Source organism: Nipponia nippon, unplaced genomic scaffold, assembly GCF_047370975.1.
Source record: "Nipponia nippon isolate SJK-2023a ecotype South Korea unplaced genomic scaffold, ASM4737097v1 scaffold_4, whole genome shotgun sequence".
Classification (NCBI taxonomy): Eukaryota; Metazoa; Chordata; class Aves; order Pelecaniformes; family Threskiornithidae; genus Nipponia; species Nipponia nippon.
This window is the reverse complement of record NW_028262358.1, coordinates 60,017,039-60,040,670: the sequence shown is the minus strand read 5'-3', so window position 1 is coordinate 60,040,670 and position 23,632 is coordinate 60,017,039. Positions and strand designations below refer to the sequence as shown.

General features: G+C 41.1%; 1 protein-coding gene across 2 annotated transcripts in view; it reads left to right on the top strand.

Annotated features, from left to right (window-relative positions):
- The window catches only part of AIG1 (androgen induced 1), a 124,259-nt gene that overhangs the window by 12,050 nt on the left and 88,577 nt on the right, over positions 1 to 23,632 (top strand). Inside the window, exon 1 of one of the 2 annotated variants that reach the window (XM_087776806.1) lies at positions 14,753 to 14,771. The exons of the other annotated variant lie outside the window; for it this stretch is intronic. The gene's annotated coding sequence lies outside the window, so the exon portion shown is untranslated. Of the gene's footprint in view, positions 1 to 14,752; positions 14,772 to 23,632 lie in introns of those variants that run through there. 2 annotated transcript variants of the gene reach the window in all.

The window sequence follows — 23,632 nt, the reverse complement described above, 5'->3', positions numbered from 1 at the left end:
GTGCCCCGGAGGCACACACAAAAACAGAAGTGTGAAATCAGGTCGCTAAAATGTAAGTCGATACAAATAAAATTCTGACTGGACTAGGTGGTTTAGATTCAGGAATGTCCTTTAAGGTATGTCAGCCAAATAGTCAAGTGATGGCTGGAACAAGGAGCGCTCAACATGTGACCCTCCTAGGGTCTGTAGCCTGCCTGGTTAGCCTTCCCGTGCCCAGCACAGGGGTGGGCTGCGGGCTGCGGGCAGAGTTTTGATGGGAGCACTTTGGTCTCGATGCCACTTTTTGCAGGGAGTCTGGCCCTGCCATGGGGTTTGGTCTGTGTGGCATGTCGTTGGAACTAATGCTCACAACTGCCTCGTGATAAAATATCACGTAAGGTCTGTGGATCTTGCAAGGGTCTTGATCTATGGAGGTATTTTGGCATTACTTCTGGCAGCTAATGGGAAGCTATTCTCTCTGTAGTATCCCCATTCGTTCCGCTTAGTTTGCACAGGAGCTGGGGTCAGACTTCCAGTTCTGGATCCACAGCATATTGCATGTGAGTTACAAATATGAGAGTTTTCAGCACCTTGCAAGATAAGACCCTAAAGTATTGAAGTTTTTTGGTTTTTTTTTTTTAATGTCTCTTCTGGTGTGATTGTAAATTTAGAAACTACGAATTTGTTCCAGATGGGATGAGAAAGTCAATCTCGCAATTTCTTGGGGGGGGGGGGGGGGTGGTGTTAGAAAAAAGTATTTCGAATTAATGTTTTAAGTGCAGTTGGAATGACCAAGTGAAAACGAAACACTTGGTTGTCTTCATTAAGATACTTGGACAAAATTACATTACAAAAGAATTGGCCTTTGCAGTGAGAAATTGTTATTCAGAAATATTTTGCCAGCTGTATTAATTGAAAACTTGTTTTATTTTCCTTTAGCAAGGGCAAGACCAATGTCACGAGAGCAATATAATACTGAAATGTGCAACTTATTCATAAATGTTACCCTGATTTCATAGGAATTGCACCTGTGCTGCATGAGATAGTGAAAGCAAACTTGAATTTGAAATATAAAAGTGAAAGTCAGGAGGGGATATGATAACAAGTCAAATCCAGAAAACAACTGTTAAATCTCCTTTTTTTTTTTTTTTTGTCAGATACATCCTGATTGCAGGGATTAATAAGTATTTTGAAGAAGTAAGCAAATAATAATAATATGGTACAAGCAAAGTCCACTTTTGGCCAATCTTTCCCTCTTAGACCTGGTGTTTTGCCTGTCTTGGGTCTTGTGCTCACTGAATGTGACTAAACAGTGTTTGCCAGACAAAGAAGTGCAGTGATGGAGGTAAACCTGTTTTACGAGATGCTTATTTGCGTGGTGTGCCTGTATCTCAGTGGTGTATTTTCAGACAAGGTCTCTTTGGCTAGGTTGTGGTGCAGACAGCTGTGAGCCCTCGTTCTGAATCACTCCAGTGTCTCCTGTACCTTTCAGGGTGCTGGCCTTGAGTGTATATATCTTGTGTGAGAGAAGACATATCCTTGATATTCAGAATTCCATAGAGTAAACTGACCTTTTTAAAGGACTCTTTTTAAGCCAGGTAGATGGATATTCAGTGTTATGAATCAGACCTGAAACAGCCCCATCTTTTATTAATATAATGTCTCCTGATTTACTGCAGGAAGCCACTGAAATGATTAAGTGTACCAGCAGTCTGCATAAAATGCCTGGGTGACCTCCAAAGTACTATGACAAATATCAAAGAAAAATTTTAAAACCTGTATGATCAGCTTAAAGAAAATTAAGGCCATATCTCAGTTTGTTGGAAATGCTGTTAAATTAGGAAGACAGGTAGTGGCTGCAGAGTGGCAGAAGATCTAGGCCACATCTCTTTCCATATGACCTATAGTGAATGAGTGCTCTGGGCAGAAAGTATCTTTCCATGGAGTTTGCTTTGCAGTTTTCCTCCTTGGTGGTCTTCCCAAAAGAAAGCATAGGTAAGTAGTATAAACAGCTGAAGGGTGCCTATTCCAAATAGCCAGTCTTGTCTGTTCACTTATGTTTGTACCATCTATCTATCTCATTCATTCTTCATCTTCCAAGAAAGAAGCAATACACATATAGATGGAGATCTTCTGATTTCTCTTTAGGGCAAAATTAATAAATCCTGTTAGCAAGTATCTTACTAAGAGTAAAATTGCTGTGTAGTGCCATTGTACCTTTTATTACAAGGTCTCAAAGCACTTAGGAAACAGTAACTAACTAAGCCTCACAACGTCTCTCTGCAGAGAGCATGATTTAAACCAAATGCAAGCCCAGCGTGTAAGACACTAAAATTGGCTGGACATATAGTCATTAAAATTCTTAAGGAATTATCTTAGTTGTGTAATCTATGTGTTAAAACATCGTTAATCTGAAGGGGTCCAGGAGGTGATCTGTGGGACAGAGGCTGCCCATAGATTACTCCTATTCAGCCTTTGGGTTTTTTTGCAGGGTGGAGTGGGGCTGGAGTTGAGACTCGCTATTCAAGCAGCACTGTCCAGATAATGAAACATCACCTCCAGTTTGCCCTGTCTCACCCAGTGACGCACTTGCTGCTGCTGCTGTCCGCAAAGAGACGGGAAGTGTGCGGACATTGCCATCACATTGAATTGTGAATGAAGGCATGTGCTACCCCTTGGCGGAGCAGGAGCAACCTGACTCCACGCTGGCGCTTGTTTTGGCCCCACCTTCTTCTGCTCTCCAGGATAAAAGCCCTATCCTGTCTTGGCCTCCACCCTTCCCAGTGTTGCAACAGGCACTGTCCTCAACTCGTGCCTCCCCAGCTGCTGCAGAGCAAGAGATGGAGAGAGGCAGGGTGCTTGTTTCCACGTAGATGTAGGAAGGTGCATTTGATGGCATAGGAAGGGTGAGCTGAGTCCAGGCTGCTGCTGAGGGAGAAAGGAAGAGACGCAGCTATTTAAATGGTAGAACGTAGGCTGCTGCCATGGGTGCAGAGTGGGTGGTTGCTGCAGCAGGGAGAGCATCAAGAGGGGTAGCTGCAGCAGGGAGAGTTGACCTTCAGGAGGAAAAGAGGAGGTCCCAGACTGGAGATCTGGCCTCCACGTGTGTGCTGAGTTCAGGGCGTCCTCAAAGTCTGCAGCAGCCGTGGGGATTGTCACTGTATTTCTGGACAGGAGGAGGTGTACCTGCACTTGTGTAGCACATGTGGCAGAAATGAAGAATCTCTGGGAAATGTTGAACCTGCTGGGTGTATACTGTGAAGTTAATCCCTGTGTGAGCAGTAGGTGTTTATCCAGAAGAAGGAGGCATTCAGCAGCCTGTACAAGTACCATAAATCCTCACATGCTGCCTGGAGACAATTTCTAGCTGGGAAGACGGAAAAATGAATGTAGGGTAGCTCTAACCTACACGGTGAACATGTAGGTTAGCATGGGGGCTTCCACCCACATGACCTACTTGTGGAACAGCTTCTTTTCTGAAATAAACAGTGCGATACCGTCAATGCCTGTTTGAGTAGGACGTGTATTTCTGTTGGCTGGAAGAAAGGAAGGTACAGTTGTCAAGCCCAGATGGAGGCTTTGAAATATGCATGATAGTGGCAGCTGTGTGTGGGAAGAATGACTTGAAGTGTGTTGAGGAGGAGGAGGCTTGTTTACTGTGCTACTGTCTTCATGTAGCTGCGGAGTTGAATGGGGAGAGAAATGAGGAATGCGTTTCGTGTCCGTGGATTATTGCTTCATCGTGCTGGACAGTTTTTTCTCCAATATTCATTATTTGTTTGAAAATTCATGAAGGATCAGTGACTTGCAGTGAAGGAGATTGCAAAGAAGTATCGTCAGTATTTGGTCAGTCTTGGATCCTCGTGGATCAAGGCTCTGTTTTCCTGAGCTGGGCCCTTCTGCCTGAAGGGTCCTTCTCGGAAGCTGGGCTGAGGCGGCTCTGTGCACGCTTTGGAGAGGAACACGTTGTTCTGGCAGCCTTCCTGATCCTGAATTTTGTGCACGCCCTTATTTATTAGCGTATTTTGTAGTCTCTGGTTATCTAAGTGCTTAAGCCTATGTACCATCGGCATTTGCGTGCCCTGTTTCGTTGGTGGTGTTGCTGCTGGTTGGCAGCAGTGCTCAACGGGTGGCCCGCAGGCGCGACTCGGCTGGAGGGGCAGTCGCCTGCAGCTCACCCTCTTTCTCCCGTGGGGGACGGGGGGGCGGTTGTGGGCAGATTGGTGAGGCCTCGCAGCCGAGCCCTGCCTACAGGCAGCTTGCCCCTTGGTTCCCGGGCGCCTGCCGTCACGCAGGAGAGCGGGGTCGGGCCGCGCGCCTTCCTCTCCCTGCCTGTAAACGCAGCCTGCGGTGGCTCCGCTGGGGCAGCCCGTGAGCGTTCGTAGCTGCGGAGCGCGTCGCCTTCGTTCTGGAAAACAGGCAACGGCAACCCTAGCCCAAAGGTTTTGAGATACATAAGAGAGAGTATGTGTACATGTACTTATGATTGTATATAAAAGAAAGGAGGACATGGGATATACAACAAAAAGTATTGTATTCATGTGGTGAAGTGGAACATGTGTCAGGTTAATTCACAAACTCTAGTGGGTTTTGTATTTTTTCAGATTTATGTTTACGGTTTTCAGTCATCTCATTAATTGACACTTTTCTGCGGGGAGAATAAGGGTTTATGGTTTACTCTTTTTCTCACAAGAATGTTTTCCAAGCATGTTTTATAGTGAGTACATTTTTCACATTCCCATCCCAGAGCATGAAATTAATCTTTTCTGAGTAATTCCCTAGTATCTCTTTCAGCTGTGTGACCTAAAAGGTCTTTGACTTAATTAAAGAAAACTGGTCTAAAAAGAAGGTCTGAAGATGTGAAGTCATCTATTAGAAGAATATCAAAAAGTCTTGAGTGAACCCTGATAACAAACTCCTAGAGTCAGAGAGGCAGTTTTGGTGTCAGCTGTTGTACTCTGCGCTGCTGCTTGGTTCGTCCTGTGCTGGACCCCGCACTGGAAGGCTACCTTTGCTCTTTACACTCAGATAAGGTTGTGTATCTGCTTCCGCAGAACGCCAGTTAAGTGTAGTAGATAGCTTCCAGATACACCTAATTTTGAAAGTAGCTGCCATTTTAATCTGTAATCGTATGACAGTGGCTTCCAAATTTTTATCATTTGAAAATCTATATCCTAAGTAATTTATCTGATTTGAGCTTTAAGCTTATAGCAATGTCAGACCTACTTCCATTATAAACATCCTTCCTGCCCTCTTCATTTTCTGGCGGGTCTGTGAACAAACCATGCTTTGGACCTTTTCCATTCACCAAGTACGTCCAAGTATTTTATAAAGAGCCACAGCAACAAAAGGAAGCAATATGGATACTCATGCATAATGTGGCTTTTCCACAGCTTTATTTTTATCTCACCTCAGCTGTGACATGGGACAACAACATAAAGAGCCAAAGTTAGTGGCCATCGAATGTTTCAGATGGCCAGTTCTCAGGAAATTGAATAAATCTCTAAAAGCCAGTTTTCCTGAAGTCATAAAAGGAACTGAATTGATCAAAGTGTAAAACCATCAAAAAGGGAAATTTACAAGTGTTTGTTTCTGTGTTGGACAAACACAACATCTTTATAACACTTCAAACAGAAGATGTTGCTGCAAATGGAGTGTGAAAAAATTATCTGCTTAATTAGTAGTAAACAATCATGGCAGCAAAAGAATTTTAGGTGTTTATATTCTTGATTAATCATAGTCCAAATTTGCTTCTGACAATTTTACTTTGAAAATTATGCTAGTTTTATTGTTGTTCTACTCTCTTCCAAATGAGGATTTAGCTTCATTAGTGCTTGAATTTCTGTGCATTCTTCATCTAGTTTTAAGGCCTCTAGCTTGCACCCTGTGTTGCCATTTATATCTTAGTCATGTGAATGCACATTATTGTCATTTGATATTGCTATCATCCTATCTTCATTCTGTATGTAGATGTAGATGAGATTGAAGGTTCAAGGCATAGAAAATTAGACCAAGGCAGAATGAAGGCTTCCTTCCATGAAGCAGATGCCAGTTAGAAATATATGTTTAATCTGGTAAATAGACAAACTGAAGCATGGAGAAGACTCTCTTAAATGTATCGTGCAACTTTTTACGCTCATTGACAGGGTCTGTAACTGAAAATTATTTTTTTCCATGATAGACTTATTATATAGGCATAGCTTTATCAGCAAGAAGAAGACGCAAGTGGTGTTTATTTAGAAGTGTGTACATCTATATTTAAGTATGACCTTTCAAAGATGTCTATAAGGGAGGGAGGTATTCAAATCTTGAAGAATTTCTGCCAACTGTCTTTTATCAAGGGCAAAAGGATTATTTAGTGAGTCTCACTCAGTCAGGAGTTGCGACTGTCGTCTTGTTCCAGAATGTCCTGAGCTTTTAACATGTCATCACAGGAGAGCTAGTAAACTCTGTGGGCTTCAGTTTATCTATAAAATGTGACAAAAGCTATTGTTGCTTCACTGGATCATGTCCTGAGGTATAATAAAATATGATTTTCCAGTGCTTTATGCCTTGTGCTATGAATTCTAGTAGGTTTCCTTTTCAGTTTCTTTTGAAGTCCTAGCCGTAAATGTTAAAAGGTTGTATAGACTTTGCTGTAATACTTACTAGCTGTAATTTTTCTTCACGGTTTCTTCAAATAAGCCAGTAATACAATATTGTTTAACTGCACTAGGGAATATTTCTCATCTTAATGTGTAGGATATGAAGCTAGCATCCACGTATTTTATCGAACGTTCTGAACATCAAGGAAAAATTAAAAAAACCACCCGTAACCTAATTTCACCTGACAGTGCATGTAAGACTCAGTTACAGACCTTCAGCGTGACTTACTTGAAAGTCCTTCATACAGGCTTTGCATACTCATTTCATGCCATATATGATTAGAAAAAGTGAGATTTTTCAAAAACTTTGCTGCAGTTCAAGTTAGGCAGCTGCCAGCATCAGTAGAGTAGAAGGCTCAAAGAACATTTCACACTTGTGAGATCCCACCCAGAATGTACTACAGGGCTGGACAAAGGAGGAAAAAGTAACAGGGCATATAATGAGAATGACTGAATCTTGCTTGTGAAGTGGAGTATGTGTAGGATATGTAGGGCAGGATTTATTGTGAGGGGAGAGGTGGCAACAGTCCCTCCTACCACGGTCTCCTTGTTCTTGTTCTGTCTTCTAGCTGAATATATCTCTGCAGATCACAGCAGATGTGATTATGGTACCACAAATAGGCATTAAGATTCAGGGTTCTTCCTCTGGTTTTAGGGAGCAATGGTGAGGAATGGTAGACTCCTTTTGAGGCTAGCCAATTTTTGAAGTGTACATGTCTAACGTGTTAAACTGGTAGACTCCAATATCCAAAGACAAACTGAAACTTTGATTTCAGCCTTTACCGGCACCAGAGAAAATAACTGTGTGAGTACAGCCATATCTTGCCTCTTGCATTTTAATTGACAGAAGACTCCACAAAATGAAAATAAAACATTACCATCCTAGTTTGTTAGTGTTTTGTCTACATTGCACACAGATGCCAAGACAACCTATGGAAATGAAAGTCCTTAAAACACTCCCCCAGTTGATAAGCCCTTTAATAGTATACCATTAGCCATTGGAAAGACTACCTGCAAAACTTTAAAAAGCCTTTTCAAGAGAATACATTAGTTCTGCATTTCACATGCAACTTGCCTTGCAGATACTTAAGTGACAATATTGTATCAACATTATGCATCTTGGTTAAAAGTTGAATCGGAGTTAGTCTGCTGCTGACACCAAGACTTGGAAAGATCCAGGAAAAAATACCATGATGAGGACCTCACCAAAGAATGCATTGCATCAGTTTAATGTGAACCGAAAGTTGGACACAGGATATGAGTAAGAATTCTTTGTATGATTGGGTAAGAGTGGACTGTAAAATTACATGTAAAAGAGAAAACTATTGGTTTCAATGTCTTTTGGTTTCATGGAGATAGAAACAAATTTTGAACAGTCACCAGGGAGGTGAGAGATCAATCTGTGATTACTTTTGAAAAATCAAACAGCAGCTTTAAAAGGCAGTACTGGTATGTAAGTGTGTACATAAGAACTTCCTGACCTGTTTAGACAGCAAATGTCAATGAAATAACCAGCTCCTTGTCTTTGCTCTTTCTGAGTGTCAGTAACAAATACATGCCTAAACATGCACAAATAGCTTGTCTTTATTCTAATGGGTGAGTTGAGCCTAGCTAGTCTTTGCAGATGTTGCAGTCACAGAATGATCTCCAGTTTTAGATGGATGACACAATTTGGATAGGGATTTTTTTTGGTTGTTTCTATATGAACATATAAAATAGCACTCAGATGCTACCGAGTTAGTTAGTGATAGTCTATTATACAAATTTGAGCCCAGATCTTCAATTGGTCTGTGTCCCCTGACTCCCTTTTTTCTCCCCAAACTGAGTAATATGTTTGAAGTCTTACCAGCAGGGAGACATTTGTACAAGACCAAGTACTATTGCTGCAGCATCTGTGCACCAGTATCCTCATGTGAAGCTTAAACCTGTAACGACTATAGGAAAAGTCCTTCAGTAAATTGTGAAGGCACTTCAGAAGTGTTTAAGATTCCACGATCAGCTGGAGTCATTCTAGAGATATCTGTGTTTTGCGAACAAGGAAGAGATTTCACAGTCCTTGACAAGACTAAACACTTTCCCTTATGTGAAGCCCCAGCCTTGATGTAATCGTAGGATCACTCAGGTTGGAGGGTAAGGCAGGAGGTCATCTAGTCCAACCCCTTGCTCAGATCATGCTCAACACTGACCCGGGTTTCCTAGGACTTTGTCCACCTGAGTCCTGACTAATAGGTTGAAAACCGCCACTCTTTGCATGTTAATATTCTCCTACAGTTACACATCCATCTCTTTCTGTTGTATTGTAGAACTGCTCAATCACATTGTCTGCTAAGGGTCTCACTGGTGATAATCCTGTTTGTTGGACGTGTGGTAATGTAACACACTTATAATCTGTCATGTATCCCGATGCAGCGTATTTTTGGATTCTTTTATCAGCATGGATTACACATCCAGGTTTTTCAGTAGTTCTTGTCGTTACATCTAGCTGGGGCATGTGTTATTGAAGTTTTTAAGAGGAGCCACACCAGAGAACTACTGAAAGTAATAGTTAAGCACCAGAGTTAGAGTTTGCTTCAGTATTAATTGTTTTTTGACAACACTAGTTGTCACAACATTGTTGTGCACAGATGCAGAGAAAATATTTCTTCCTGCTATTCATTAGTTTAGTTCTATAACTATTTCATTCACACAGAGCGAAGAGAAATCAATTCACTGAGAAACCAACTGGGAGTTAAAAAGTAGGAAAGCTGGTTTTCCTCCTCCTCACTTGTGAATAACAATGAGGTGTGGGAGGATAGTATCTACTACCTCTAAAATCTTGTGGGGCATGGTGAAAAGAAACAATAAATCTGATTTTGCTTACTACAGAAAACATTTCATTTGTTCAGTGTCAGATTTAAATACATAATGTGTTGGTTTAAGCTTTTCTTTACATGTGCAACACATTTAAACTAAGTTCATTTATTTAATTAAAACAGTTCAAAATTCTGCTTGGAGAAATTTTAGCATATTCCAGCCTGTCACCAGTCATGATAATTATCTATCAGAAATAAAATAAATGCATGCTTTTATTTCTTTAGGGGAAGTGCCTGCCATTCTGTTACTCAGTTTTGGCCCTTACAAGTCTGGATTACATTCCAGCATACTACAGAGCCCCTTTTTTCTGCCTGTGGTTGACTAGTTGGTTGCATTCAGTATGACGTTTTTGCGATGCTCACGTGGCAGCAATGCCTTAGGCCTTATTTCTCTGCAGTTTTCTTCAGCAGGGGCTTCATCCAGAAATGGGAAGTCATGCAGGATGTAGCAGTCTGCTTGCTAAGTGTATCTTGCCACAAAGAAATGACTTTTGGTTTTGTTTTGTCCAGCTACAGTAGTGTTTCCTGTATTTTTTTTAAGCTGAATTTAAAGTGCTGGTTTGAGTTACAAAGCAGTAAATTGCTGTGGATGTGCCTGCTTTGCTCTTGGTGGCTCCTCCTGTGCTATTATGCAACAGCGAAGTTAACAGATGTACTCTTCTGCCTTCTTACGAAATGGCCTCTGATAGGGAACATCTTAGTTGGGAATCTTCCTCCTCTGTTTGAGCTGAATAAATATGTTGACCTATAAGGAAAATCTTTTTTATTAGTGCTTTAAAAAAGATTACCGCTAAGAAGAATTAAAAAATTAAAAGCAGGGAAGCACACTGTATTGTTTTTGAGGACTGAGCCAGATTTTTTTAAATACAGCCAGCAATCAATTGCTCTCTGCTTTATGATTTTCTGGTGATTTAAAAAAAAATTTATAGCTTAATAGAAATATTACAGTATGCAATGAATTTATACTGCCAAGTTAGTACAATGGTACCATTAAATAGGCTGGTTTATGACAGTTCCCCGTAAAATCCCCTTTGTGTGTGACGTTTAGAATCATAGAAATAAGAGACAGATAAGAAACAAGTAGATCATCTCTTTGATCAGTTTCAAGTTTCTCTAAAAGATGGTAATTCCAAAGAGAAAGTCTCCATCTGAAGCTGGCTGCCTTTGCATCTAGTGGCAAAATAAATGCAAATTGTCTAAGTGCTATAAAGTGAAGGCAAACCTAGAATGAAGTATGTGAGAGCCTTTCAGATTCCTTCTCTGATTTGTTGAGTAGTTGTTTAGAGAGGCAAGAATCCCTCTAATACTCTCTCCATCTTCACTCTGAAAACCTGGGAAGTAGGAACAGCAAGAAACAAAATAAGGGTGGGAAAATATCTGTAGAGAGACAATTGTAATGCTGTAGTAATAGTGTGATATGCAGATTGATTAATTTTTCTAAGCTAAAGGCGCAATATGGAAGTCATGAAATGATGGTTTACCTTTTAGCATAGAAGGTTGATAAACGCTTAGTTAAAATATGACCAATTTCTGCTGTAGATTTCTTGCACTTGCCTTTCAGATTCACTATGTATTGGTGTGCTGACCTTATCTTGGCATTGATACAAATGTTGTAACCATAGACCTGAAATTCCTGAAGTTATAGTTTTATATTAATACTACTACTGTATTGCGATACTGTATCATATTTTGCTTTTAAATGAAGTAAATGTTTTGACTACATCCATAGCTGGATAAACGCTGCCTCTTTAAAAGAAATCCCTTCCTAGGGCAACAGAATGTGCTTGCACTTTGTTCAGTGCATGTGTGCAGGTTAATGATTGGATGTCAAACATTTTATAAATCAAAGCAGTATTTAATTTGTATTTTCCTCCAAAAGATTAGCTAATACAATTTCATACAAAGGCAAGCTGTGGTATTTTAACTTGGAATCCATGTGCATTTTCTGGGTTATTGTTTTGTTTCAGTGTTTTCCTCTCAAAAGAGGATGTTTTCCTACCTGAATTAGATTTGCCATACTTGTTGTAGGTTTTATTACAGTTTTTTTATGGGTTTATTAACCGATATTAACCCACTTAAATGCCATTAGTTTTCTAACTTGAATGTTTTGGAAGCAGATACCAGCAATGCCTTCACTGAGTCAAATAAAATTTCATGGTCCTTGTAAAAACAGTCACTGTGTTGTAACTGCTACTACACTAAGCATTTGGTTGTTTGAAATGTAATACTGATTTTGATCGCGCTGTGGGTGCACATGCACATGCACATGCACCACCTAAATACATAACGAAAACAATTTATCAGAGAACTAGTTCCAGTAGAGTAAGTTAACACCCTTACTTCTCCAAGCACCCATCCATGTGGATACCGCAAGAAATCACTGCTGAGCGGTGTCTCATTAGAATGAAGGTCATCAGCTACATTTTCCAGTAAAGTATTACTTTTCCTAAGCTGGCATTAGATTTAGTAACTGAGTGCAGTTAACCAATAGAAGGATTAACAAATATAATTTGTATGATCCATGTAGTCATTTCACAGTTGCCTGTTTTTCAAAACTTTTTTGAAGACATTGCTGGAGCTGTGATGGAGTGGACCTTTGCAGTCAAAAGGCTAGGCACCCAGCCAGTTCGTAATTCAGTGAGACACAATACATTATCTATTTTGACAGTCTTTGTGGTTAAGTAGTCTGGCTGTTGTAATACCTAACTGTGTTTATAAATAGAAATGAAGAAGTCAGATGGTCTGGTCTTGACAGCAGAATAATACAGAGCTTTGGATATGCCCAGAGCTCACACGTGCCTCTTCCCTTCAGTGGAATGGGAAGAACAAGGTAAACTGAGTCACGTGGAACTTGAAAACACCTCTGGCATGCGTTTTCCTTGAGGTTTCAGTAATACATGAAGAAATGTGTTGTATCTGAGCTCTGCAGTGAGGCCTGTAAAATATATTGGTTTTCTGAGCAAGAAAAACAATTATTTTAAAAGCAAAGTGGTAGATTGAGCATTCACAAAGAGCTGTGCTTAGAAGAGTGGCTGTCCAGTTTGCATGTTTGTGTGGAGAAGGAGGATGGGACAGAAGGAAGTAGTCCTGGTTTCTGGTTCCTATTTCTTGCTCCAGATAAAGTAATTTAGCAAACAATTTTCCCTGTGAAGTGGCAAAGGGCTGGAACCTCAGTATAAGCTTCCAAATACATCTGTGGGCTCTCTCCTACACTAGCACAACTTAACAGGAAGGGCGGACATCCTACCCTTTGGCATTGTCAGTAATATATGTCTTCTTGAAGACAGGACTTATTCTTTAAGCTTGTTTTGGGTTGAAATGTAGAAGGTGCATCCCTCAGCAAGTAATATACTTACTTTGATGTCACATAAAAGTTAATACCAAGCATTTGTCTTTTCCTTCCACCATGTGTTGCAGTAAGCAGTCCCAAGAGATAAGGGCTGGCTCCTTAAACGCCTAGCCCCTCTGTGGGCTTCAAGCTGCGAGCACCAGCCTCACACAAGGAACTGATCCAAGTGACTTTAGTGCTGCATGTATGTGCCTTGGAGGAGAGGGGTGGGATTCCAGACATACTCCTTTCCTTACTATGCCCAGTTATTTTTTGCTGAAGTATCACCCCATGCTATGGTCTGCTCCTTGGAAGTTGAGTGTTGTGAGAGCTGTGTTTTCCACTTTGGGAGCCAGGTGTCTAAAAACCCTGTGCAGTGTCACACCTGAACCACCTGGTGGATACAGGCCTAAACCAAACCAAGCTTTCCTGAACGTACACGGAACAGCCTTGTGTGGTGGTCCTCAGGCAGCATCCAGGTTGAACTCATCTCAGCTCTGCATCAAGTACTTGGCCTTGCTGCGTGACAAGGGGGTAAAGGGGTTCAGACCCCTGCTCAGGCTGTGTCATGTGAAATTTGTAACACGTCTCTGAGCCAGGATTTCTCACTGATCCAAAGTCAGAGGTTGAATGTGACCTGGTCTTACTGTTAGTCGGAACTGAATGTCTCAGGACAGGCATGCCAACAGAGCTGGTCAGCAGCTCTGCTCCAGGACTCTGGTGTGAAGTTTCATGTTGCATGGTTACTGATGGTCTGGACAGGAGAGGTCCTTGTTCCGTTGCAGTGGTGTCTCTGCCTAGTGCTGCAATGAACTACAGCCAGATTATAAATAAATGGGCATGGCCCAGAAACCGCCAACATTTATGAACGTTATCTGTGTAACCAGCATTTTTGTGTTGTGAGGAACAGGGCAGAATACTGGAATGTACTTATTTACTAAGTATTTTGGGAAAAGAGTATGTGTTCTGCAAGTCAGAATTAGAGGTACCTTACATAAAATCTGACAATGGCATCAGATAGATACATTTACTTGGACCAATGCCTTTATACTCTGGAGTAATGTTTTAAATCTCTGTGTGATTTTATTGTGGCCAGCTTACATGGTGGTAGGCTCTCGTTTTCTTAGAGACTGTTCTAGTCCATGTTACACACACACTGGTTCAACTGTTACCTAAAAAACCTGATTTATTTGGATGTTCTGCATGAGGTAACGCTCTTGGGTTACTGTTGTCACTGTTGTGACAGTATGGCCAGTTTCTGTCCAGGCGGTGATAGGAGTCTCCATTGCAAGTGTCCTCATAACAGCATTTTCAGCTGGTTCAGATCAGACTCCCCAAACTGTAGTTTGGTGAATTCTTATCACCCAGCTGGCCTGCAGTCCCACATCAACACTCCAGTGCACGCATGACGAGTTTCTAGTTAGAAACGTCTCAACTATGTGGAAAAAATTGCCCTATGCAACGATAAACTTACCTAAATAGATAAATAGTGTCTATCAGTTCACCATTTACTTCATGTGTGCAAAGCAGGACCTGCCTGGGTTGTTCCCAGGGCTGCCGGGAGCTCCCTGCCTCCCCAGTCCACGTCACACAGTCGATTATCTTATTAACGCGGACTGGGACTGCCTGGGGAGTTCTTCTATCGACCCCTCAGCCCTCTGGTGGAGCGGGGACTGCCCAGGGCGGGTTCCTGTAGCTATCAGTCAGTTATCTCATCTGCACAGAAACTGGCTGGGGAGTTCCCCGGACTGCCCAGGGAGTTCCTGCGGGTGACTCAGCAGGACGAGCATGTGCACCGGCACAGCCCTTGTCCCCAGCGGCATTCCAGTTACAGCTGTGGTGTTAATTCAGAGTGCGCATGTGCGCACCTACCTGGTGCGTGGAGGCATTAGCGTTGGAGTTCTGAGAGGTTTAGCAGAGGACCGTTGATACTTGGGCATTTCCTGATGTGATCTGCCCAGCTGACCGGTAGGCTATATGTCCCTTGACAGGCACGGATGCTTTTTTGGGTTGTTTTTTTTTTTTTTGTGCTGGGCTGCCACATGTACAAGCTAGTACTTGCAAAATGCTTTTTTGAATTTTGAGAATCCGAAACATCGCGCTCCCTGTCAATAGTACCGGTCGCCAGTACCAGGCTTTAGCAAAGGTCTCTTTCCTGGAGTCATCTGCTACTTTCTTAACTGCTACAAGAGGTGTTGTCTGAGCCTCCTGTCTCTTGACAAGAAAGGACAGCTTATTATTGAACTTGTGGTGTTTACTGATAAAAAAAAAATATATTTACTGTTTGTCAGTCAGTGTGCAATGGCCTGATGGAGAGCATCTATATCTAATGAGTTTGGAACCTGGTGTGATGCCAGGTAGTTGTTGTCAAGTGGCTTCCCATAATGTACAGGGGGATGTACATTTAAACTTCCCTCCAGTTAATCGCTTTCCTCCTTTTGCAAGTGAAATGAAAAGTAGTGAGCAAAACAGAAATACAGTAAGCAACAATGTCTGAAAGATTAGTTTGGAAACTCAAGAAACAGTTAAATGTTGGTTAGAGTAAGAAAGAGTGAGAGATGTTTGAGCTGTGTCTGCCTTCACCAGCATGTAAGGCAAGATAGGCTCCATGCCATTTCTTTTTCAGGCCACTTTCTCCAAAGACAGTCTCCAGGTAGCAGATGGGATGGTTGTGCCTCTTCCACCCAGTGCCCTGTCCTATGGGGTTTCTGGGAAGGCAAGTGTGCACCACACTGAAATTGCAGCTCATCCAACTTATTCATACAGAGCAGAACAAATGATGGAAAAATTAAAAAGACCTATTCAGTGCTAGTGTTGCTCAAAATCAATACTTGCTGTTATGAACTAAGGTGTAAGAACAGTGAAGGTGGGAATGGTATAATGAAGGAGCTCTGCAAAGTTATTGTATTTGAGACCTTGGTAACTCTAGTTGGTTGGCACAAATAGAGCAGCTAGTCAGAATTAGAGTATTATCCATTGGAAAACTTTGAAAGGCACAGTAAAGCAAACAAGGTCTTTTAAAACTATGATTAATATGAGCTGCATGAGAGGAAAAGTGTTTGGATTTATGCTAACAGTAGTATGGCTGTGTTTGGAGGGAACAAAAAGGTCTGTGCTTTTCCTCTGAGAAAGCCAGGAGTGTTTCTCTAGTAAGCAGTGGAAATGGCTGTCACTGCAAGAGCGAGCGCAGATGGGTGGAAAACAGCCTGACCTAATGCCTAGAGAGCTGCCAAGGGATCAGGGCACCTGAGTTCATCCCCTGGGTCCCTGGCTGACTTGCTGCCTGACCTCGGCCCGCTCACTTCTCCCTGCCTCGCTTTCACCGACAGACAATCAGGAAGCAAATCCTTAATTTCCTTTGAGATTTATTTATGAGAAAGACAATGAAAGCGGGGAAGTGTTACCGTCTGGGGTTGAAATGCCACACACCTAGTGAATGCTCAACCCCCCTTGTACTATTTAATTTAAATGCAGTTAGCTTGTATCAGGGTTTTTCCCATGTTTTCTTTAGAGATGTAAGAAAATAGAACTTTTTTTTTCCCTCCTGAAATACAGCTCTTTATAACACACAATGCCTTGCTTGAGATGTTATGTAAAGAATAGTCTTGTTTACGAGGACAGTACAACACGTTAGATCACCTTTCATTGAACCACGTGCTTTATAATTAATATACAAAATTACATCCGCTCTTTTTTTCAAGTGGAGCTTGAATAGCAGCATCCTTTTCTGCGGTCTAATTACAGAACATCCTTATTTTAGTAATAACTTTATTTATTAATATACTTTGCTTGCCCCTCATAAATTATCCTTCAGCTGCTGCAGCAGTGAGCCGAGGAAGGAAAGTTGCTTTAAGCAAAAGCTGAAGGTGACCCTGACTGGAGACTCGAGCTATTTTTCACAATGTGGGTTTGCAGCTGACTTGGTTTGTGTGTTGTTGGTAGGTTGGATGGATGAAGAGGTGGGATAAAGCTCTCAATGTTTTCTTCCCTTACCTTCCCTGGAGAGAGGGAGAATTGCCCAGCTGAGACAATATCACTTAATAGCCTGCCTTGCTGGACTGGCGTGAGGAGTCATTCATTACTGCTTTCACAGTGCTCAGGAAACAGATTAAACAGATTAAAACCTTTTATTTCCTACAGCCATGGTAGAGCAGCACTGAGGATGCTATGTCTCAGAAGACTGTAGTGCCTTTCTCATTTGCATTTCCAGCTCTGTCACTATGTTGCTGAGATACGTCAGTCACGGCCTTTTCTAAATTCATCAATTTAGAAGACAGCTGTTACCTTATCATTAAAAAGGGAAGAAATAAAAAGCAAAACCAGTCACTCTAACGTTGAAAAACTTCTGTGTAGTTTTGTTTTCAAATTTGATCTGCCAAAACTGCTTCCCTCTAGTGGTTTTCAAACTGTATTTCTAAACGTGAAAAAGTTGGTGCAGTGCAGAAGTTTCTGAAGTTTTAAGACAGCCACTTCTTTGAAAAAGTTCTGTACTTAATAAAGTGTAATTTCTTTTTGGGGTGATTAACTTACAAAATGCAAGGGACTTTCCAGCCATCAGAAACCCTATCCTAAAGCTCAGTTTAGCACAGACAGCTGCAGAACAAGTCTTAGCTTCTTCGCTAGCTATCCCAAACATTGTCTAGAGAGCTGCCATTCCTGCCTGGTTGACTGCAAGGCCACTGCTGCAGAGAGCGTACCAATCGTGCTGAAATGTGTAAAATTAGCATTTAAGCCAAAATAATGACATAACCTTCTGTGCAGTGTATAATCCTAATAAGATTAAGCTTTAGCAAAGAAAAACATAAAAGATATAACCTAATAAAATCATAATCTATTCTGAATAAACTGTATTATACATGTTTGCTGAATGGATTGTATAAGTTTAATGAAATTACACTGTCTTATAAGCAGGATACAATAAGTAGTAATGGCAGCTTTTCTATACACAATGCAAGAGAGTAAGGAAGAAAACGAGGATTATTAGAAAATGAGTTTAGTCAAAACAATTTAAAATCAAAAAGATAAAGATAAAAATAGAATAATAATTTCTTAAATACTGCACCAATGAGCTTAGTGCTTCTTTGAGTGTATTAGCTAAGATCGAAGTAAGATACCCAGACATCTATAACTTAAAAGTATCGAGAAAATACCTGTAGTTTTTAGAGGAAGAAGGAAGACTGGGTTGACATGGTGTTGGAGAGGAATGACACAGCTAAAAGGAATGCAAAAAATTTGAGAAAATTTAACACTTTCTCATCATCTGGTGAAATTTTTGTTCATATTGCTTTAGTATATTCTATGTTTGTCCATTCCATCTCTTCATCCGATACGTGGTAGTGGATTCCACGCTGTTAGCACTTCTGAGCCAGATGGCATACACTCTGTCGTGCTGAGATCGTGTTGGAAATGTCATCTGTGCAACATAGCTGAGCTATAGTAGCACTTTAAAATGAATTTCTCCATTGTTGTCCACTACAGCAATTTTTTTGTTGGGGGTATTTTACCCATGTAAAAAGAGTAACTAAATACGCTTTTTTTGGCTTTAAAAATTCAGCTTAGCTTGTTGTAGTAAGGAATAATATATTTGTCCTTATAGAAGTACTAAAAATATTAAGAAAACTGCTTTTAAAACAATGTTAGCACAACCACATTACCTCTCCAAGAACTGTGCTGCATATGTTTGAAAACCATTATGAGACCGTCAAGACTCTTGTTCTTAACAGAATGGTCTGAAACTCAACCTCTCCAGTAAGTGTAAAACGGTAAGGGTTTTTCCTGGGTTAAGTGGAGGGAAGATGGAGAGAGAAAAGAAGAGATGCAAGCAGTATGGTTATATTATTTATCAGATTTTTTTTTTTTTTATTTCATGTGCTCAAAATTGTGAATTGTAATAGATGCCGAAAGGCAGTGCTATAAAAATTACATTTTAGGGCCCCACATCTGTTTTGGTTTTCTGATTTCTTAAGTTGCTTAGTTTGCACAAGAAGTTGCTTTTCTGTCTGTCCAGATAAAAACACATCTTGTGTTCCAACAGGCAGAATTTTAAAATGCATCCCTCCTCTCGGAAACACAAGGTCTCATTAGCTTACACAGCTTTGTCCCCTTTCCACAGCTCCGTAGTAGGTGCTTAAGCACTTGGACTTAAAAAATGTAGTACCTGTAAAAACTAGACCCAAGAGTCCAACGGGTTTGTTTTCCATGCATAATAATTCCATAGTAGACTTTATTATTTTGTAAAATGTATAGCTGTGAAATATCATTGGTTTAAAACCCCATCCTTGGTTACATTTGGACAACACCGGTGGGCTTCAAAGAAAAAGACTACAGGAGATTATGTAGAAAGTAAAGGATGATATGTAAAGGAGTCCCTGAACTTAGATCGTATGGTAAGGAATTAGGCATGTTTTATAAGCTGATTCACATCATATGACTAAATCATGAAAATGAAGTTAAATTTCCTAGTAAGGACTAGTCTTCATGTGTGACATCCTGCTTAGAGGAGCCTTCCCCCCACTGAAGGCTGTACAGGGAGACATGAGTCATTGTTTTGGATGAGGGCAGTGCTAGATATTTATAAGGCTGTCCATCTATGCACTTTACCGAATTTCTAATGGCTCTTCTGATAGAAATGTGTCATGTTTTACTAGTGGAGTTTTAAGTTCTAATTTGTGTAAGTAAAAGAGAAAGGAGGAATAGGAGAAATACATATTTCAAGATTCCTGACCAACAAACAACTCAAAGTAAAATAGATGGCATTTGTATTAAGTATTCCTTTGGTTTACTCTGTTTTCGTTCCCTTGTCCCTTACTTTTCTCCTGTACGTTGTGTATTTGGTTTCTCAGACTACTGGCTTTTGATGGGCAGGGGCTGTTTTCCTTTTCTGTGTTGAAGTGGCCTATGACGTTGTTGAAACCTGCTTCAACAAACAACACAAACTAAAATGGAGATGGCACTGCAGCCAGTGTGGAAGAAGATGTGATACGAGGTCTGACTGCATGCCCCAACTTAACGTCAGTCAGTGAATCTCCTGGGGTGATGCTGCTCTTTTACCTCTGGCCTTTAAAATACAAGTCTTTTTCCCCATTCCTTGCACAGAAGTACTGATTCTGAGTAGCACACAGTACTTTTTCACAGTGTTTGCACTTCAGCTTTAATTAATTTTAGATTTAGTGATTAGACATATTACACTGGCTTGTATTTTAGTACTTAAAATGCTGTTGCTTCTTGCTTTTATTTCTTTATGTCTCTCTTTCATTTGTCTGTGGACCCAAAGATTTGCCTTTTCCTTATCTGAAGTCAGTAGCTTCTCCGTTACAAAGATTTAGCACTTGATTACATGTTGTCCAGCTTCTACTTGCTATTATAACTAAGGTACAGTGAGGGGAGGAGAAGTGAGAAGAATAAAAGCAATATCCCTGTGAGTAACACTGGAATGGTGATGGGCAAGAAGGATCCGTAGCTTCATGCAGTCAAGAGCAGTAACAGATTTAATAAACAGCTACAGCCCATGGCTTCGTTCTGTAAACACAGTGCATTTTCTATCAAAAATACCCTGCTATTCTCAACTTAACCTGGACTTGCTCTGTATATTGCCACTATAGATAACTGAGCTGTTGTTACAGGATGCAGGCTGTCCACACGCGCCTGCATACGGCGCGATACACTACAACCCAAACCAAGCGTGGTCCCAAAACAGAGTCCAATCAGTTATGTTTACAGTGGGCAAAGAGATAAAAATCTGACTTAAATTACTTCAGAGTTTCTTAAAGTACAGTCATCTTAACTGCTGAAGCATAGTACATTTGTACATCAAATAATAATGTCTAGAGGCTGGAGGAATGAAAGCTAAAGTGACACAAGGTGACAAGGAGTAGTAACAGATATTCTGAGGTTATAAATCATATTCCTGTTGTTTGAAAAGGAAAATCAGACCACGTTCTGTATATGGCAGATTGTAAAATCTGAAATAGGTGAGAAATGACAGCTTTCAGCAATTTGATTTTGCATGCTGGTAGAGCTAAACTTTCATCTTCCTGTGGAAAGCCATGGGTTGTCTTAAGCGTCAGTGTTGCTTTGATGAGTCAGGTTATGTCTGCCCCCCACCCGTGGGCTGGTGGCCCATCCCCAGGGAGGTGCCCAATGCCCAGGGCTGGGGCCGCCCCAATGCCCCTGGCTGCCCTGCTCCTGGCTGGGAGTGGGATGGGCCCTGGCTGCCCCCACGCTGCTCCCAGCCCCCAGGGATCATCCAGGCCTCCCTGACATCCTCGTGTGAATTAGTCTTCCTATAATATGGGTTATATTTGTAGAGTCTTAAGTCTTTCTTAAATGCCGTCTTACCTTTAAACAGTGGAAGCTCACCTGGTAAGTGAGGTACAGCCACCTAATACATGCACTTCATGCGCAAACATGACATTTTGGAATGTGTAAAAGTTATTTAATTTTCCATGCTCTTTTGTTGTTTCTTGCTGATTTTGTGAGTGTTACTCCCATGTTTTATTCTGGCAGTACTGTCTTCTTGCCAGCCTACTCAGATGCCTCATTTCCAAGTGCTGTTAATCTCAAAAATGATAACTTGAGGACAGTGCATTCTCCATTTTCAAAGGCAGATAGAGGAAAAAATACCCATGAATAATAGTAGTGCTTGCACAAACTTTTCCAGTTCTGCCCTGAGCTCTAAGGAATGCTTCTGATTACGAGAGTGAGCTTGAAAGAGGATGAGTCCACGGGCAATGAAATCCTAGATTCAGTGAATTTAATGGGAGTTTTCTGCCTCGCTAAGAGTAGTGGCAGAATTTCCATTGACCTCAGTTGTGCAGAGATTTTGTCTGCACTGTGGAGCCCTACAGCACAGGGGAGAAGGGAGTCTCCATGCTCTGAAGAAAGGTTTACGAGGAAATATATTTTCTGTCAGACTCTAAGAAGTCAAATTAGGGGGAGTACGGGGAAGTCATTAGCTCCTATCCTGCAGTGAGCACCTTGTGGAAAAACTGTCCTGCTGAAGCAAGTCTTTATTTTCTTGTAGGAGACAGACATGTACAATTAGTTTACTTTATTCTAATTGTTCATAAGGAACAGTCTTTTCTGATATACAATCTGAATAGATCTCACTGGTTGAGAAGGTTTCTGGGCTGCTTGGTTTCATCTTCTGTTCTTAGCTGTTTTCTCCGGCAACAACTTAATAAGTTGTCGTGGTTTAACCCCAGCCAGCAACTAAGCATCACACGGCCGCTCACTCACTCCCCACCCCAGCAGGATGGGGGGAAGAGAACTGGACGGGTAAAAGTGAGAAAACTCATGGGTTGAGATAAGAACAGTTTAGTAATGGAAATATAATAACAATAACAACAACAACCACCAATAATAATAATAAATTGTAATGAAAAGGAAAATAACAGAGAGAAATAAAACCCAAGAAAGACAAGTGATGCAAATGAAGACAATTGCTCACCACCAACTGACTGATGCCCAGCCAGTCCCTGAGCAGCGGCCCCCCAGCCAACCTTCCCCCTTGTTTATTACTGAGTATGACATCATACGGTATGGGATATCCCTTTGGTCAGTTGGGGTCAGCTGTCCCGGCTGTGTCCCCTCCCAGCTTCTTGTGCCCCCCCAGCCTACTCGCTGGTGGGGTGGGGTGAGAAGCAGAAAAGGCCTTGACTCTGTGTAAGCACTGCTCAGCAATAACGAAAACATCCCTGTGTTATCAACACTGTTTCCAGCACAAATGCAAAACATAGCCTCATACTAACTACTGTGAAGAAAATTAACTCTACCCCAGCCAAAACCAGCACACAAATGTTTTCTTTGTTCAGTTTTGTATTACTAAAATACCTGTAGATGGCCATTTCCATTACTCGTCATTACATTATCACAGCTTAAGGGTCCTGTAGTATCAACTGTAGTAGCAGTGGCCCCTCTAGGCTTCAATGGAGAAAATGGGGTCAGCAGCAAGTTAGTATTTTATACCCGTTTTAATGATTTTCTTGGGTTTGCATACTCTCCTTACAAGTTTCTGTTTCTATCACTGTTACATGGTATAAGGAAGGTATGGCTGTTTTCTGTCAAATTTGTATTTGTCATTTTCTAAATCACTGTTTTCCTTCATACTCTAGTTAGAGGCAAAATTGGAAGATATTTCCTCTGAAGTGCTGTTATTGCTTACATTTCCAAGGGGAAAAAAAAAAAGAAGTCAACTGTTTAACATCTCGGGGATGTTTCATGTATAGATTCACCACCTGCAGATTTTCAAAAGAAGGTCCATGTTTTGAAAATGTGATCCTAAATCTGCGGTAACACCAGGGCACTTTGAAGAATACTGTTTAGCAGGAGTTTCTACTCCCTTGCTGTCAACTTTTCACATCTGTTAAGCAGCATTCACACCGAGGTGCATGGACTTTAAAAATTCGTTTCATACCATAAACCACCAGTAGCTGCGTGCTATGCTTTTCCTATGCCAGACCCACAAAGGATGTACGTTACTGACTCTGGCTGTTCAGTTTATGCTGCTGAGACTCATGCAGCTCTGGAGGTCCTCAGTCTAATCCTAAATGTTGATAGGTGTCAGAAGAGTTTTCTTGCACATTCTAGAAAGGAAAGGAAGTATTAGAGTGAATGTGTGTACATTATTTATATGAGTAAGCTGGAACTGTTCCTCCCTGAACACTATATGATTTTTTCATTGGCTCTGAATGTTCTCAATAAATATGTAATTTTCTCTTTGCTATATGGATTTTTATTGTTAATCTTCTTGTAGAATAGTTTACTTGATACCTACTCTCTGAAATCTTTGGGTACTTTCTTTCCCTTTAGGAGTTTTCAGCTATTCTCGA